The sequence below is a fragment of the Papaver somniferum genome, chromosome 1, assembly GCF_003573695.1.
Source record: "Papaver somniferum cultivar HN1 chromosome 1, ASM357369v1, whole genome shotgun sequence".
NCBI lineage: Eukaryota > Viridiplantae > Streptophyta > Magnoliopsida > Ranunculales > Papaveraceae > Papaver > Papaver somniferum.
Genome location: NC_039358.1, coordinates 138,952,155 through 138,966,235, shown reverse-complemented (window position 1 = coordinate 138,966,235; position 14,081 = coordinate 138,952,155). Strand labels below are relative to the sequence as shown.

Genomic DNA, 14,081 nt, shown 5'->3' with positions numbered 1-14,081 from the left:
GCATTTGCGGTTTCCTCGTTAACAAAACTTCTGGTGTATGTGTTATTTCTATTCCGCATTATATTTTGTTATATAATTGAAATGTGAAAAATACTAGAACCCCCCTATTATATGGGTTCAACATATAGAAGCCCCACTAAATGGATCCTCCCTTATCAACTCCATACTTTCAGAAAATGATATTACTAGACCCAGAATATCAATATTTTTTCAGATCTGGCCCATGATTAATTATTGTGAATTTTGATAATGACAAAACTACCCTTACTATTTAAAGAAGGGAAAATCATTAGAGATTTTATTTCCCCATCTTCTTTCTCTCTCGTATTTTCATTTTTGATTTCATTTTCTCTCTCCAGTTCTTACGATAAATTTTATGGGGTTTCAAAAATTGATTTTGAGCAGCGACAATCGGTTGATTTTGAGCAGAGACAATCGACTGTGTTTTTCAGTTTGATTAAATCGATTAATTTCGATGTTTGTTCTAGTTTTCAGCGCACGATTTCACTGTTGTTATTGTAACAATTGTTCTTGGGTTTTTGTTCTCTGAAATTTTAAAGATCCAAAGGTTTGAAAAAGTGTGTTATGGATGGCGAAGATAGAGATCATAAATCCACCACCAGGACAAGGAGAAGCATTAGTTGCGTTGCAGTAGAAAAAAATGAGGGAAAATGAATCCGAGAAACGTAATCTGCAGATTCAACAAGCTAAGTATATAAATAATTATCCTCTTCTATTAATCATGATGCTCCGATCTCAGATTTACAATCAACTACTCTCTCTAGTTGTATCAATGTAATTGTTTCGAAGAATCTTGAGCAAAATTTTCAGATCGGTTCTTCGTCAAAATCGTCCTAACTATCAATTTCAAGATGCGATCAACAATGATATGAGGAACAATTTGCTGGTTTCTCTGAATCCGATAAGGTAAAATTTGTTTAATCACAATGTTCTTCTGTTCGGAGTTTTATCCTAGAATTTCAATCTGATGATTGCGATTTTACATTTTCTCTGTTTTTTTTTTGCTTGTTGATTTGGATCTCATTATGTTTTGGAATTGAAGAATTTTTTATTGTAAAAGAACAAACTGTAGGTTTTTTATGAGATGCTCTGGATTGTTTCGAGGAAATGGGACTTTACATGAAATAACTTGGAGTTTGGTGATTTTTGAATTAAATTATGTTCATGAATCTGTCTATTTTTGGTCCCTTTGTATTTGTTATGAGCAAGAAATGAAAGAATTAGGAGATTAATTAGGTTATATATATGTGAATGTGATATTAGTACTGATTAAATTTGATTCTGTGGATTACGCCGAATAATTAGGTACGAGGAAGTATTTACAATTTTACATGTTGTTATAAGATTTCTTATTTCCAATATCTGCGGACTAAAATGTGAAATGGTTTTCCTAACAAGATTTTTGACATTACATAACTTCATTACTCATTAGGATGTTTTGAGTTCATGGTGTTGGATTGTGCTCAAGGAATGAGTAGAATAGCACAGGGCCCATTGGCCTTACTGTAGTCATCTAACGGGCTTAGTGTCTTAGTATTTGTAGATTTTTTGTTGTCCCATGACGCTGTCCATGAAGCATAGTTCGTCTTGGATATTTGAAATCTTGTTGCGCTAGTGGATTGAAACTCCTAATACTGATTGTATATGCAAACAGCCATTTCAGATTGTATAATTAGTAGATGTTAACTGTCTTTTAACAAATTTGGGGTGTTTTGAGAGTACATGATTTGTTGCTGCACTCTGATTGAGGTAGGCGAAGTCATGATGTTTACAGTTTGCTAATTGGCTGTCTTGTTTTCGTTGACAACTGAATATAATTCTGGCAATGGTAGGAGAATTATGGTCTGTTTATCGAGAAGCACAGTTGGAGTCGACCACTAAATTCAGGAAGCTTTTATCTCTTGGTATGCAACTCTAAGACTATAATTCTATATAAGTGTCTATTAAACTTCTTTTCTTTCTTTACTCACTTAATTGTGATCACATATCTATGCAGTGCGTGACCCACCAATTGATAAGGTAATTAAAGCCGGTGTTGTCCCACGATTCGTAGGATTTCTTGCAAGGAACGATCCTCCTCAACTCCAGGTATGAACTACTTCACGGATTTCCTCTTTAACTCGCTTAATTTAAGCTGCAAATTTGTTGTTTAACCTCAATTAAAGCTTATTTATTTGTTGTGAGCAGTTTGAGGCAGCGTGGGTTTTGACGAATATCGCGGCAGGCACATCAGAGCATACACAAGTTGTGATTCAACATAGTGCTGTTCCAACGCTTGTGCAACTTCTTAGCTCTGGAAATGCTGATCTTCGTGAACAGGTCTACATCAATGTCCTATCTTTGTCCTATAAACTTACTTCTTAGCCAGTGGATGTAACTTTTGCATATGACATGGATGTGTAACTGCGACATACACAAACTTTATGGATGTGTAATCGTTGATTACACATGCATATGACATGTGTAACTGCTGCATACACATGCCATATGCACGTGTAACTGTTGCATACACATCTATTTTCACTTCTCTCTGGTGGTGGCGGTGGTGCTGCTGTTAACTCTCTCTTGTATTGAAGAACAAATTATGGCTCATATCGAAGGTAACTACTTCTGCTTAATTGACACTAACTCATCTTCTTTACCATGATATACTTATGAACGTAAACAATCAAGTTATAGAGGACAAACCAAGCATCGTTTCACAAGGAAGTAAACTATTTCATGTCTCAATTTTACTAGAAGATTGTTTGGAATGTTTAATTTTGTGCTATGAAGTTATGAGTGGTGTTACAAATGCTTGCTAGTAGGAAGTAGCATATACCTTGAAAACATTGATATGTTGTTTTATGCATTGACCCTATTCTGTCATTTTCTGCGTATATTATAGATTGTTACTCATACCTGGATGCAGAATGAGGGCTCTGACTCAAGATACATTCATTTGCTTTCAAGTTTCTTTATTGTGTTGTGAAGAAACCGATCTCATGACGGATGTGTAACTTCTGCATACACATCTATATGGATGTGTAACTGATGATTACGCATGACGGATGCATGTGTAACTCCCAGTTACACATTCTAAGATAGGTTATCATGTGTATTTTCTGTGATCTTTGTTCTATAATTTTGCTTTACAATTTGTTCTATAATATTTTTATTTTTTTGCTTTTTGTTCATCCAACCTAATCCATGGATGTTTATTTCGTTGCAGATATGCAAGCATTTTGGAGGGAGTGAGACAAGAAGGAAAGGCAAATATTTAAACTTCATAAAAGCACAAATCAGACGCGTGTGTAACTCTCAATTACACTAGATAGATGCATGTGTAACTCTCAATTACACTAAACAGATGCGTGTGTAACTTCTAGTTACACATGTTAAGAAATTATTGTAAATGAATATTAAAGTAATACATGTATTTTTTGTATGTGTTCTTTTTGATGTCTATTTTTTTGATGTGTAACTTAGCATTATACATGGCATAAGGATGTGTAACTTCTGGATACACATGCCATATGCATGTGTAATTTCTGTTTACACATTCACGCTGTATTTTAATAATTTTGGGCATAAATTTAAATTTTATTTAATTATCGGCTTGACAATATATAAAAGGGTATGGATGTCCTTTAATAACTCGGGGCCTAGATTTAAATTTTCTTTTAATTAAGGGCCTCATATTATGGGTTATCCATGGGTTGGGCCTTAGCCTAATTTTCCCAATTGAAATATCACAGGTTGTGCGTTGTATCGATCAATTGTGAAATCCAACCTTTGGTTGTTGATTGGAAATTGATTGATCCTTGGATATTGGTCTTTGGTACCATCCAAGTTTATATCTCTTGTATTTAAGTTAGTCCATACATATTGCTAATCGAAATATTGGGTGAGGTTGTTAGGCCCCCGCATTTTAAGATATAGCAATCAACATCTAAATTAATTATATAATATTCGGCTATGCCAATATTTTAATTAATTATTATTTGGTCACACTACCAATAATCCATCGAATGAGCAATACTTGCTCATCTACTCGAATATTGATCCAACTATCAACTATCAATATTCAGTAAATCACTGAACGAGCAATACTCGCTCAATTGTTCAAATATTGGTCCAGTTATCAATATTCAGTAATTCAGTGAGCAATACTTGCTCAAACACTCGATTCACAGTAATTTATCAATCAATTTCCTGAGTAATATTTACTCGGACTATCACATTTATTCGAGAATTGTGTCCTAGTAGACGCTCGATCCATGAATGCTCCACTGAACAAATTTAGACCCATTGTCTAATCAAATCAAACGACTGACTAGTCAAATCCACGTTCGTGAGACATCAATCACGTCACATGGGGGATATCCATTAGGGTTTTGGTATGGCGGCCTACAACACGTGTGTTCATCCACGATGAGAAATGTGAGTAAGTCGTGCAAGCAGTTGAGGGAGTTAACAAAGTAGTGGGTGGACAATTAACCAAACCTTCTCACGTACGATGAACTGGTGAAACCACGATTTCCCACTTTCCCACTCTTTCACTCGAACAACTGTCACACTTACTAGAGATCAATGTGTTTTACATTTTCCAGCAATATAAATAAGTTTCTGAGTCCATGATTGAAGGGAAGTACGAAAAACACACAGAAAATACACGAGATATTGAACAGAAAATCCATCGTCTAACCAAGAATCGTGTGACCTACACTCTTTCAATCACTCCAACTTATTCATCATTTGCATAAACCCACAACACATTCACAAATTACCATTGATTTCACACACTTCTCAGCTTCCCTCCTACAGTTCAACCCTCTTCCCTCTTTGTGACCGAATTGACTCTGGAACGGCCATTGACTTGGTTTAGGCCGGAGTCCTACAGATTGATCTCTCGAACTTAAAAGCACTCCCGTGAAGTGCATCTGTTAGAGGTTAGGCAGTTTGCTCGGTTGAGGAGTCTTTGATCGCTCGATCGTCTCTTTATTCCCTAGAAAACCAGCGAACCATTTTTCCTCATCTACAAACTTGCATAATTATTTACCTCAACCGGAAGCAATTGAAACAACATAGACATTAAAGTACCACAATTGCACCGAAATTTCGTATGCCTAAACAATTGATACCAAATCATAAAGAAAGATAACAATAGTTTTTCTTAACCGGAAATAATTGAATCACACACACATCCATACATAAATAATGGAATAAACATCAATTGTACCAAAATTTTGTTAAGCAAAAGCAATAAATATATGCAATAAAATCAGGCTTTTATTAAACAGGAAAACGATTAACTAACAAATTTGTTACCTCAAGTTCCGCATCCTCTTCTCCCCAGAAAGATATATCATTAAGCGCAAGTTCACATAGAACTCTCCCCCGTTGTGTTGTCATCCTCTCGCAAGAAAAAAGAACAACAACAATGACAAACCTTTACCAGAGAAAGGTTGAAAACCGGTTTTAACTAATGCAATGCAAAAGTTGAAACCCCGAAACTCATATGCTTTTATGCTAAACCAAAAGCGATTCAACATATTGTGACTTTTTCACATACTAGTTTCAATCGGAACCCCTTATGATCCTTTGATAAATCCTACCAACATGGGCTAGAACTTAATCATGCTAAACCAAAAAGTCACTCAAACCATAAGGGTTCACAAAATATGAGATCGAATATTAAGGTTATGAAAACCGAAATCAAACATCCCATAACATATATAGCAATAATATAAAGCATTCAAGCACAGGCTATGTAATCGAAAATTATCACAAGAAAAATTAAAAGATAATAATTTTATTCATAAATAATGTATAGTTTTATTCAAAATATACCTTATACAATTATTGAAAGAAATCAAAAATTGATATCTATTTTCCTCTTTCTAATCTCAATTCTTGTGAAGATTGCTTTCAAAAACTGGATTCAAATTCTTATGAGCATTTCCTTTCCCAGTAGACGATTTGTTCATCTCAAATAATTGAGAATGAAGATCAGCTAGTATTTCTTTTGAATCCTTTATCATCAGCTCATGATGTCTAATGCAACTTCTAACAGTAAGAATCTGTTTTCTTAGAGAATCTTGAGGATTTCATGCTGAGATACATCATGAGTTTCAGTCAGAACTGATGCACAGAGTCCTAAATCATCAAGAGACGATCATTGTTTTGCCGAATTTTCCATTGAGACGATATAGTTTACTTTCGGACAAGAACAATATATATATATACAATGGAAGAAAATCAAGGGATAATTTGGTTTATGGAAACCGAATATATTTTTCCCCAAAGTAAAAGATATCGATTAAGACTATTCTGACTTAAGGAACAAATATGTATATTCTTCCCAGATTTATGCTTCCTCACAATCAGAATTTTGGGCAACAAGTGAAGATGCATTTTTCAACACAATCAGTGTGTGTTGAGGTGAGAGTTATTCTCACCATAGGTAACAAAGACATCCTTAGGATGACTTATAAACACAATAGACTGTGTTTCCTTATGTTCTTTCTTCCTCTTGTAATTGCAAGAGTTTGCAATTTCTTTTTGAGATCTAATAAACTTTCTAGCCTTCAAAATCTTTATCCCCTTGCGAAGATCCTTGATAAATTTATTTTTCATTGAAGATTGCAGTGTGGTTATTTCTTCCACATGAAGAACTCAATATATTATCAGAACAACTAGTTTCTGACCCTTTTGGATTTTCAACCAATTTTTCTTGCTCAGACTTCACCTTTCGGGTTTTATCTGACAGGGATTTCAAAAGGTTTTCAAGATCTAGGCTTAACCTTTTATTTTCCTTAATTCCCGGCTCAAGTTTTTCTAAACAGTTCTTTAGGAGTTGATTAGACTCACAGGATTCATTACTGTTTGAGTTGGCAAGAAGTGCATTACAGTTAGATATTCCTTCATAGGGTTCTTTCTCCGGAATATCATCAAGAGTAGAGACATAATCCTTGTTGCACTTTTGAGCTCTTCTGCTGAAACAATGTTTAGCCATATGTCCGAATCTAAGACACTTGAAACATTGGATTTCTTCACTATCCTTTTTATGACAAAAAGATAATGTATTATGAACATATTTATCATTAGATAAGATGTCCTTAATTCGCCGCGCTAGAAGCACAATTGTTGAGTCAAGCTCCTTTTCAACAAGTACCTTGTCTTCTTGACAACGTTTCTCAGTTTGATTCTTCAACAGAATTTCTCTATCAAAGATTTTTAACTTTCCTACAAGAGAGCTTCGAGAAAGTATAGAAAGATCATTTGCTTCTATTATGGCATGTTTCTTAGACTCGTATCTGGATGGTAACGATCTGAGAATTTTGCATACTATTTCCTTCTCAGGTATAGCCTTTCCAAAGCATTGACAATCTCAGAAATTTTAGAGTTAAACTCCTCAAAGGTATCGTTATTATCCATTTTAAGATATTCCCATTCTGAAGAAAGGGACAGAAGTCGTGCTTCTTTCTCGGAATCATTTCCTTCAAATACGGTTTCAAGAGTATCCCATGCTTCCTTAGAAGTTTCACATGACATAATATGATGAAGAAGATCATCACTTATTGCGTGTATGATGGCATTAAGACCATCTGAGTTCTGCTGTGCAAGAGCTCTTTCTTCATAACTGTAGAATGCTAAGCGTTTAAACTCTGCTTCTGGATATTTTACTCTTGGTCTTTGATATCCGTCTTCGATTAATAGCCAAGTATTAAAATCTCGGGATTGAAGAAAGGTTCTCATAGCAGCTTTCCAAAATGGGTAATTCATCCCATTAAATCTTGGTGGTATGTTAACTGAATCATTTATAAGATTCATTTTCTTATATGTTGGATCGCACCAAACACAGATTATTAGATCTTTTCGTGTTTGCCTGCTCTGATACCAATTGAAAAGACAAGGGTACCCAAATATACCTCAATCTAAAAATTTTCCACCTATAATTCCTTTCTCCGAAAGTGATTGTCAATGGACTGAGTCGAGACAATACAACTAATCGGTTCACACTTCGTGTGATCGTCTATGGATACGAGATCGAGACAATATGACAACAAGATAACTTGTGTGATTGACTATGGATACAAGATCAGGACAATACAACAACGAAGTATGATTACTTGATAATAGGTTCGGACTTAACAAAACACAATAGGATTGCTATCAAGTAATTAGGAATTAACGTTTGTGTATTTTACTTTTAATTATAATAAAACAATTATAATTGCGGAAATAGAAAAGTAAAAGACACAACAAAGTTTTGTAAACGAGGAAACCGCAAATGCAGAAAAACCCCGGGACCTAGTCCAGAATTGAATACTCTTAGAATTAAGCCGCTATACAAAATTTAAACCAACTTCGTATAGTTGAGACCAAGAAACTAAACCTATAGTTCACCTAGTTCCCTCAGTATCCCTACGCCTCCAACTTGTAATAAGTCACGCACTTGGAATAATTCCTTTGGTTCGTATTCCAAACAGTAAAGGAACAACAAATCTGTTCAGTAACAACTCTTTTCAAACAAGTGATATGAGTTTGACAAAAGACTCTTCCGTTTATCCCAATAAACTCCTTTGTTAGGTTCTGAGATCAATCTATTCAATAACTACCAAAGTAATTGTTTAGACTATGCAATCAATACTCTTAATCACAAAGAATTGAATTGATGTCGATCTACTCAACTAATCAATCAAGGTTATCACAAATATAAATCGATTATAGTTGGATCCCCCAGCCGATCAAGTTTTGTGCACACCAAAGATTATGAACTCAAATAAGAAATCTTTTTTGTCTTCAAATCTTCTTAGATCTTCAATAAACACCTGCACACAAACAACTTGAATCTCTTGTGATCAATCACACACATAACGGAGTCTGTTAACAATGGATTATCACAAGACGTCTTTAGATCTACAAACAGTCTAAATATCCCCGTCGATACTTCGATCTAGTTTGAGTGAATCTAATATCAGAAGAGAAGATTCTCAAGCATAAACAAACTAGGTGCAATCAAAGTTCAACAACCATTAGTCAATCAAATCAATCGAAAACTAATAATAAATTACAATTATCTAGTTTCCCACCAACGGTACTCGTAGAGCTTCTCAATCCCAAAGAAGTCTTTAAACCGAGCGGCCGTAAGAGATTTCGCCTAATTAGGATACTTTCCTCTCCGAATAGACGGCTCCACCAGTAACAACACAACTAGGTAATTTTGCTGGCTCTAAGGATTAGTTTGCTTGAAATGCAAACTTCAATATTTATAGACCAAGGAAGTTTGGACACCAAGGAATTTCCAAAACTGAATATTCTCAAAGATATGTAATAAAGGAAAAAACGGTTTTCATAATTCCTGGAAATGCACTGTCCAAATATTGACCGAAATCTCAATAGAAAATCTCCAATTAGTAAATGCACATTACTAATTTTTATTTTTCTAAAGATATGCTTTTAATTGCTGGAAAATAAAAGCATATAAAACTAAAAACCATAATTAAAAGATTCTCAATTTATTTTGATCCAGGATTTTCCTTTAGCTATTAAGGAATATCTTTGAACAATAAAAGATAAGAGTTACTGTACATGTTCAAAGTATGTCGACATCTTTACTTTGTAAACCCTTTTTCATATTACAATGTTGGAACCGGTTTGCCACACTTCCAAACAAGTTTAGAATTGGTTCATCTGACTTCCAAGAACTATGTGATTGATTATCCTATCAAATCACCATTAATGGGTTTCACGGTTCTACCAAAACACAAAGCTTCGGTTCTACCACCATGTGGGTACTAGGATCGGTCACACTAGCTTTCCAAATATTGGTTGACTAGGTACTGTAAATGGTGGATTTTAGACAAAGGATAAAATCGTAAACCCATAATTATACGAACTCCTGATCCAGCAATCAGATGTGAGTATTGAGACACGGGTCTCTCATCGAATCCTCTGACTGAGAATAATGTCTCTCAGAGTACATGCAGATATGTAGTCTCTCGGCTGGACAACGGCATATCTCATGAATACTAAACACTTCAGTAATTATTTCTATATAGAATCACGAGATTGACGGCTCCTAGACAGCTTGCTCTGCTAGTTTTTTATGGGTGAAAACTGTTTCTGCGGTTTTTGGTAAATGTGGATGTGTGGATGAGAAACGAATCTAAACCCTAAACAAATACACTGCACGGGAGTGCTTTTGATTCGAGAAATCAATCTGTACAACTCTGGCCTAAACCAAGAAATGGTCGTTCCAGACTTGCTTCGGTCACAAATTGAAGGAGATGGGTTGATCTTAGGGAGGGAAGCGAAGAAGGTGTTAAGATTGTGAAGGTGTTGGCTGTGTATGACTTGTATCAAAAAGCTGAACTGGCTTGCAGAATGTAAGCTATCAGTTCTGGTGTTTGGATACGGTTGTATCAACACTTGGTTTCTGTCTTGGAAATAGGGAGGAGAACCTATTTATACAAGTCACTGAGCCTAACCCACGTCTCTCATGGGAAGTGGATAAAGTGGACTGATAGAGTAGTGGAGTTGCGTGTGTTAGTGTCACACAATCAGTCTTTCCCACTTCTCTCATCATCACTAACCGTCCATGTCTTCCTGACACGTTCTTGTGATGGCACGTTGTGCGCTGCACGCTGTAAACCGCCAGACCAATACCCCAGTAAGTATCCCCCAGTTTGTGACATGTTTGATGTCTTGAATGTGTGGATCGTGGGACCCACAAAAAGTAGCATGTGATGCTAGATTAAATAACTAAGTTATTTTGGAAGTCGATACTTGTGAAGTATCGTGTGTATTTTATGCAGGTAATGCATCGAATATATTCAGCATGTGTAAAAGCATCGCTGTTTTAAGGCTTAACGGAGTAAGTCGCGGATTAAGCATCTTAAAATAGCATCACGTCCAGCCATATTCGAGTGATCGTTTGGAACTTGTACAGGTAAGTCCTGACTTGGCCGATCGCTTTGTGTGGAAGATTGGTGGACGGTGATCGTGGTGATGCCTCACTGTTCGCCTAACTCCTTTCTTAGGTGATAAGCACGAAAGTGCGATGCGTTTTCACCCATAAATACATTAGCTGGGACTCATTTTATCACTAATAAACTTGTTTTAAGTCTTTTCAAGGAAATAAGCTCTTTTGGAAAAATAGATCGAAAAAAGTGTTAAAAGCAGCCAGAGGAACTGATAAAGGCACCCATCATTTCAGATACGGTCACCCAACTTGTTAAAGACACCCAACAAATGAACAAATGGATAGATCACCCTCTTCTTCTTCATTTGAAACAGATTCACATAATTTATGGGAGATCTTAAAGATTTAAGGCAAAGATATCTTGTTGCCTATTATACAAGAAGTTTTCATATCTTGAAGTTAAAAGAGATAATATATTGATGAGTTTGTTTTTATTGAAAAGGAGAAAGAAAATCTGTGGTTTTATTTATAAATAAAAAAAATAATAATATCCCCAGGATTTTATTCTAGCAAATAGAGGAAGATGGGTGATAATGGAGAAAGAAATTATTCATGAGATATCTTTCATCAAAGAGAATATGTGGTGGAGTTATGGAAGAATATTTTGAAAAGATGTTTGAGTAATGGGTTGTTGTGTATAAATAGGGTGCTAATAGGACCAAACAGGAGGAAAATAGGGGGGGGGGGGTTGGTAGAGCAAAATTGTTGCGTTTAATTTTTCTTCATTTTCACCATTGTAAACACCATTTGAGCTATTAATTATATTTTTTGAGTGTGTTTTCATCATGAGAAGCTAAACCCCAACATTGGGTCGACGGAGGAAGCCGAACTTCACACATGGGTGAATTTGTATTATTTTCTGTATGACTTTTGCACTTATTTTAAATTGATTTATGATTCGAATTAATTAGTTATCATTTTATTAGATGGGTCATGCTTGCTTAGATGTTTGATGTCCCATGCTTACGATTTATAACTAATGTTTTGAGGATCTACTTTGGCAAAACAAGAGTCGATGTTTTATTAATTTATTGAACTTTAATTGTTGAGAATAAATAAATTGAACCATGTGTTATGAATTCGGTGGAATCCTAGTCCCAATGAATCTCTCTTTTATTTATTATTTTATTTAAACCTTTATATTTAGTCTTCACAAGTCTTAGAGTTTGAATCCTTATTACAACAACGACAATCAAAAACATTATCATTTTGGCGCCGCCGACACGGATTTGTTTTTAGATTAATTTTTTAGGTTTATTTATTTTTATTTTGTACAGTATTTTCATTTCATTTTAGATTTTTTTTCCTTTTTATGCGTTTCTTTTTGTATTTCTTTTCAGGGACTTTTTGATAATGATGACTTCTTCTGAGGAGACGTCACCTACGATGATGCTGGCAGAATATATGTGTAGAAAGTCAAATTATCAAGAAACCTCATCTGAGATGACGCTTGCTGAATATATGCGTAGGCAATGATATGGAGTTTCACCTCTACATGAGGTAAGTGAAGAATCTCCTCTAGAGATATATGAGAAGTATTACAAACACACACCGCCTAGTTTGGAACAAAGATTGAGAGTTCTTGAATGTCAAAGATTATTTGCTGATGATGATGAATCTGGTAGTGACTCTCTGTTCCAAACAGAACATATAGATGACCCTGTGGATGATTATGTGGATGATTTTCCTAATTCCGTAGATGAATCTACCTCACAAGATCATTCACCCGACTTAGAGGTTGTTTCTAGACCCCTAAACTTTCAAAAGTTGCCTAATTTAGGGTTAGAATTGTGTGCTTCTAAAGTATTGTTGTATTACTTTGCATCTAAGTACCCAGAGGACTTTCCTATTCCTGATATCGTGCATGAATCAATTGATATTTCCCCGGTCTCAATAGAATCCCCATATTTTGTTCTTTACGCACTTCCTTGTGCAGTAAAAACTTGGTTTAGGGGTAAATCTTGGTTTTTGACAGTTTCAATGTCACCATATTTTCATAGCATAATTGTGAAGCTGTCATTTATAAATACTGTATTTTGGGTTGATCCCCAAATTTTCAGACTGTTAATTTTTGGGGATCCTTTTTGTATATTCTAGTAGGTGTACTTTTATCTTATTTATTTTTATATTTTGTTTACGTTTTCCATTATGAATTTCCCATCTTAAGTTTTGCGTTGGATGACTCAATTACATTGATGACAATGTAATGTTTAAGTGTGGGGGAGTGGTTAACTTTTTACTTTAGTGTTTCAGAAGTTTCATTGCAAATCATGATCAGCTGTTGAGCGGGTCTATTGAAGGTTTGTAGGTAGTTTATGACCAGCTGTTGAGCGGGTATAAAAAAAAAATTATGACCAGTTGTGTAGCGGGTCTCTTTCTCTATCTTATTATATGACCAGCTGTGTAACGGGTCAATTTTTCTGTTTTGCTCGAGGACTAGCAAAATGTAAGTGTGGGGGAATTTGATAAGCACGAAAGTGCGACGCATTTTCACCCATAAATACATTAGCTGGGACTCATTTTATCACTAATAAACTTGTTTTAAGTCTTTTCAAGGAAATAAGCTCTTTTGGAAAAATAGATCGAAAAAAGTGTTAAAAGCAGCCAGAGGAACTGATTAAGGCACCCATCATTTCAGATACGGTCACCCAACTTGTTAAAGACACCCAACAAATGAACAAATGGATAGATCACCCTCTTCTTCTTCATTTGAAACAGATTCACATAATTTATGGGAGATCTTAAAGATTTAAGGCAAAGATATCTTGTTGCCTATTATACAAGAAGTTTTCATATCTTGAAGTTAAAAGAGATGATATATTGATGAGTTTGTTTTTATTGAAAAGGAGAAAGAAAATCTGTGGTTTTATTTATAAATAAAAAAATAATAATATCCCCAGGATTTTATTCTAGCAAATAAAGGAAGATGGGTGATAATGGAGAAAGAAATTATTCCTGAGATATCTTTCATCAAAGAGAATATGTGGTGGAGTTATGGAAGAATATTTTGAAAACATGTTTGAGTAATGGGTTGTTGTGTATAAATAGGGTGCTAATAGGACCAAACAGGAGGAAAAGAGGGGGGGGGGGG

The 14,081-nt window shown here is 35.1% G+C and overlaps 1 long non-coding RNA gene across 1 annotated transcript; it reads left to right on the top strand.

Moving 5' to 3' along the window:
* The first annotated feature begins 741 nt into the window (after positions 1-741).
* On the top strand, positions 742-3,409 carry LOC113333078. The gene is made up of 5 exons (XR_003351795.1): positions 742-927; positions 1,854-1,925; positions 2,018-2,109; positions 2,209-2,621; positions 3,233-3,409. It is a non-coding gene; the product is annotated as an uncharacterized LOC113333078 (long non-coding RNA).
* The last annotated feature ends 10,672 nt before the right edge of the window (positions 3,410-14,081 follow it).